The following is a 6,000-nucleotide window of genomic DNA, read 5'->3' on the forward strand; positions in this document are numbered from 1 at the left end:
ATTATTTACAAGTGTTGGAAGTAAGTGCATGCCTCAACAGAAAAGGCTTTATAAGCTACTTGAAAATAAAACACTTACCGTAATATTAAGTTTCTATGTGTTTCCTATTTGAGCTTTGTATTATTAGAATATGCTAAAACACATAGTATTAACGTCAAACAAAAGCATAGCTCGGAAACTTTATTGTATCGTATTTTCTACGTTTCCGACTCTTAGTGCATTTGGTAGTGAACAGTAGTAATTTTGGGCAATAGACAAGACGTCATTAGCAGTTAATGGTAGTTTCCATTGCACGAAAGAGTAACCAAGGGAATCAAGTTTCGAGCGGTAATTAGAACAATACATTCCAAGGATAAAAACTAATCAGGGTAAATAAAACACACACAATATATATATTAAATAATCAAAATAACACAGGTACAAAGAAACTAAAAAAAAGAAAGAAAAGAAAAAAATCTCAATGTTAATAGAGCTTGGAATAGATGCAAACAAATCTAGATATCAGTATTTTATGAAAACTTTACCTAGATAATATGTTGCAGATAATTATTATGTCAATGATGAGAATCGAGACGATTTTAGTTTTACTCCTTTGAATATATATATATACAACGTCTCAGAATGTGACGACTCTATTTGCTACACTGCTCCATCGGATCAAATTGATACAGGGAAGATATATAAACGTATAGAAAGGTCTGAAAAATTTCCAACGATGTTAGAACTGTCTAATTTGCGATGCAAATTTTTGGTCGTTCCCTCCGCGGGACTCGAACTCGTAATATATATATATATATATATATATTAACATAGCGCGCGTCAATATGCTTAAAAATAAAAACAAGGATTCAGGTAGGTTGAATATCCCTTGAATCACGCGATCGGTGTTCATTATTTGTAAGAAGGTAATACTTGTGTGAATATTATGCTTCAGATCATTAGAATTCAACTATATCGAAAACCACAAACAATACAGCAACTCAATCAAATTTTAAACAAATAGATTGAAAGATCATTCTTTACAGGAACCATAAACCATAAAAAAAAAAAAAAAAAAAAAATATGCTTTTTAAAACGGCCTCCGAAAAATATTTTCCAAATCACCATGTTTATGTATTTTGAAGCTTTAATTTCTGATTGCTATCATCGTTTACTGAAGAAAAAGTCCTTACGGTTCAGCTAAAGTCAGTATTTCTTAATGAAGTGTGTTCATTGATAGTTTTAATAATACATTACATTTAGCACTGAAACATTGCTAAATGCATCTTTATATGTATATGACACACAAGCATAAGTCAAACTTAGGAACACATGTTTTATAACTTCTTCTAAATATACAGAGGAAGATGTATACAAAATGCTGGAATTTTTAATCGACAACATATTTGTCCAGTGTGGTGGGCGTCTTTTTCAACAAACGGTCGGCATTCCAATGGGAACAAATTGTGCTCCTTTACTTGTTGACCTATTCCTTCAATCTTATCAGCTTGACTTTATAGCTGATCTTATTTTAAGAAGTAAGAAACGGATATTGTTTCCGAATTGCCTACATCATAAAAAGGCTTTTCTAACGCATCGTGAGTCTGGGAAGGAATCTTTCCTTTACCTGATTCTTAAAAGAGGTTACAATTATAAGTTAAACACTTTAAATTTTTTTTATGACTATTGTTAAAAAATATGCTGTCTGCGAATCGTAGAATTAACTATCCGTCCCGTCTAAAACTGTGATATAACGTCCTGGTATATTTACATTTCTTTTACTTGTTCATCATTGTGTATTTTCTATAATGTAGGTGCTTTATCATACTTTGCTGACCTTTTCCTTCACTCTTATGAGGCTGACTTTATAGCTGATCTGATCTGAAAGACAGAATACCGTTTAGCTTGATCCTTTAATCTCAGTTTTTGCTATATAGATGACGTATTATCTTTAAACAATCCTAATTTCGGGAATTTGATACATCGCACCTACCCCAAAGAACTTGAGATATAGGATACTACAGACACTGTAAAGTCAACCTCATATCTTGACCTACACTTAGAAATCGATGTTAAAGGAAAACTATTGACCAAACTTTACGACAAACGTGGTGACTTTTCATTCAGAATTGTCAATTTTCCTTTCATCTGTGGCAAAATCCCTTCAGCAACTGCGTATGGATTGTTCATATTTCAACTCATACGTTATGACAGAGCTTGCCGATTCTACACAGACTTCTTGTATCGCGCTAGGACAAAATAGGCTTCTGGAACAGGGTTACAGTCGCTACAAGATTGAAGTCATCACTACAGAGGTTTTATGGTCGTCATCATGAACTCGTGGATCGTTATTGTGTATCCATCTGCACCTTGAAAACTGGTTTATTCAACGGATCATGGTTTCCTTTCCTCGTTTGTCTACCCCGGACTTGACTTTTTATGAGCAACTCGGTGGGAGTTTCTAGAAAAGCAGAAGACAATGCAAAACTCCATTCTCCCAGTTTTTATTGGAGTCGAGTTTTTGCTCATTTGCTTTTGTTACTTTATATGTATGATTTTAGTTACGTTATGTTCTTTGTTGTGTGTGTCTGTTTTGCATGTCTGGTCTTTGTCCCTTAATTACATTCTTTTGATTACCGTTATAACCTTGATTCCCTTGATTACTCTTTCATTAAACATGTCTCATATAGTTGTTGATAGTTATGACTTTTCTACCCTGTATACAACTCTGCCACATAGACTAGTTAAAGAAAAGTAGTCGTCATATTTTGTTAAATGGTCATTGCAAACATGTAGATCTTGCTCTCAATTCCTTTTAAGAGGAAATAAAAAAAGGGTGTTTATTAAATATTACCGTGTGATATTCATGATTTATGTTAGACTCCAAAGAATGCCTAAACTAGTTATATCATACAATGATAAAAATCAATACGCAAATTAACTGAATATCTCTGGGTTTATCATGTGCTAGAGTTAATCCTTTTTTATGTTTTCAGAGATCTTAGAATACCACGTTGTACCACACACAGAATACTCTGCCTGTCTTAACAATAGAGAGTACCTCAGAACAATAGACAGACACCAGGATAGAATTAGGCTCGGCGTCTCCAGTAAGTCTTCCTATCGTCGTGTTTTTATGTGGGCAAAATGACTGAGATAGTTACACGGGTACATGATTTGTTATAATTGTAATTTTTGATCCATCTGTTTTATTTTAATGCTTTCATGTTCTACTAGTGTATATATTCCACCACGAAGTATCAATTCAGTCTCAATTTTGTATTTTTTACCTAGCATTTCTGTCATCAAAATATGAATAATTGACGTTTTACATAGTATGACAAAGTCATGGATTTTGACCTTACTGATATCTTCACTTGTAAACTGTGTAAACAAATGATCTCTTGGGTCTTTTCTAATAATGGCGATGGTGGAAATATCAGACTTAAAATGGGATGAATTATTTGATTAGAATTTGCTTCTGTAATCTTTAATGAAAGTTTTGTGTGAATTTTTAATTAATAAGATAAAAATTTAATTATGTGAAATTCGTGACAATGTTTTCCTCACACGGTTAACTGATATTAATAATATCTTGTAGGTTATGGAGTCTCAGTGAACAACGCTCATGTAACACAAGCTGACATTCCCGCCACAAATGGAGTCGTTCATATTATTGATCATGTGCTTGTTCCCGCAAGATATTTACTCTATCTGGGATTTGGAAAGAAGTGAACTCTTTTGATATGTAAAATTGTATATTTATTCAAATGTTTATAGTGTAAATACAACGTCGAATATGTAATATTTGTACAAGAGTAAATAGTATTGATAACACTTGAAATAAATCTAGTCACAAAATGTTTTTAATAAAATATACGATTCCAAATGCTTATCAACGACTAAATTTTTCATCATTTTCTCCTAGGAAATCTGTATATAATGTATTATTTTATTGTACAATTTGTGTTTTTACAACTGTTGTTTATGTTCAGTGTTACTCTTGTTTCAGGCAAATAAAATTGTCAGATATTTTACTCTCTGTTTCCTTTTATGATGACTTCTACTAAACACTTTAAGTCATACGACGCTTACTTAAAATAATGAATGACTACAATACTGCAATTTATAGTCTAGTGTTATCAAAGTATGAACGGTCTGAAAATAGAATGGCAATAAGTAAAAGAGTGTCTCGGGAAAGCTTTTGGATGAAAAAATTCAACGAATTTCTCCAGATGGAATTAACGAGAAAAATAATTCAATGTTAGGTCCTGGTCTTAAGCCGGTACTGCACTATACGCTTTATATCGATACGGCGTACTACTATAATTTGACTTTTTAAAATGTTTTTCCACATTTAATTCATTTCTCGTTCTCATTCAGATTCGTTAACATTTGCTTATGTGTGCCGTTGATAAAGGTATAATTATCCACAGCGTGAACAGCTGCAGACTCAATGTTTTAATCTCGAACTTTTTTTAGTTTTATGCTGAAGATGGATATTGGTTATCCCAAATATTCACTGTAAATTTAACCATCATTTGGTGATGTGGAACATTTTAGACGTTTATTTATTTTTTTTGTTATGTTCCGCTTCGTTTTTAACGATATAAGAATTTGCAAAGTAAATTTTTGGTTGTTCCCTGCGCTGGACCCGAACTCGAACCACTGTGACATCTACGGCAACACCGCTTGCACAAAATCCAACGCTCAAGACCACACGGCCAATTACGCTATCAATAAATATAGCTTTCATTGACAAAGTGATACTTCTTTGTAAGTAAATCTAAAGCGTGAACATATCATATTTTTTTTGTCGAGACTGCAACAGTAGTGTGTATTATTTTTGTAAAAGTTCAATTTGTGTTCGACTATGCAGCCGGGAAGCCGCCATTCAAAGCGATCAATCAACATACAGAATGTCAATATTCGCGCGTCAAGAAGGACAACCGCGATTTTTGATATAGAGGGCGCTACGTAAAAATATAAACAGTATTGATCGCGATCGGGTATCTTCAGCAAACGTTGTTTTCTTAACGTAGACGGGCTGTTTTAATTCTTTTAATGTCTTTTTGGATAATAAGTTGATAAATAAACATGACTGAATGGTTTTTATCTTCAATCTACCCAATTGTACGCTAATTTTGACAAATTTTGTGGCGACCTAGTTTGGACGTTTCAGGTCTAAAAATATGGCGCGAAAACCCCCCTCTCTAAATTTAACTGACACAATCGCATCCCCCTAAACCAATCAAAAACGTGAATTTATAAATAAACTCTAAAATTAGAAAGGAATCCTCTGATATCAAAAATGTCCCAGCATTCACTTGGTAAATACTTGATTTTGACCTTCAAAGTCGGCATTCTTTTCAGACAAATTCCAGCAAAATTTTGTTTGTTTCAGCGTTTTATTATTGTTTTTGTCCATATTAGTGTGTATTGTGCATTACAATTAGTCTTTTTCAGTCCCATACCATAGAATATTAGGATTTTTCGTCCGAAATACCAAAATTCACCATGTAGTTCTACCACATTTCCAAGTTTTTCAGCGTCAGAGACCTGTCTTGCCTGACCTTTTTATAATTAGCTCTGATATTTTCCCTTATATAGACTAGATATCCAACACAGATATTGCCTTTTGTTTCTTACATTTGTAGACTAGATTATAATAATCAAAGACATGTAGCTATATATTTTTATTTGATTTCTTTCATACATACATGTACATGTAGCTGTGTGAATGTTACCAAGCTACAGATGTTTTAGATAATGCCTTCATCAGTTTTTTGTGAGTAGCTCTCTTTACATTGTCTTTGATTTGTTAACAAATATATCTATACAGTTTACACATAATTTCTTTTCAACCATGTGAGCTTGGCACAAATATACAGTTGTCAGTGGTACTGAGTTTGTCTCGGGTCAACAGACTGCAGACTTTCATATTTGAATGTTTTTTTTTCCGTGTTTATAGATTTTCTGTGTAGATAAACTTGTAATTTATCTGCATATAAGGCTTTTAAT

This window comes from Perna viridis, chromosome 8, assembly GCF_037379345.1.
Source record: "Perna viridis isolate PV_CMFRI_1.1 ecotype Kerala chromosome 8, ASM3737934v1, whole genome shotgun sequence".
In the NCBI taxonomy this organism is placed as follows: domain Eukaryota; kingdom Metazoa; phylum Mollusca; class Bivalvia; order Mytilida; family Mytilidae; genus Perna; species Perna viridis.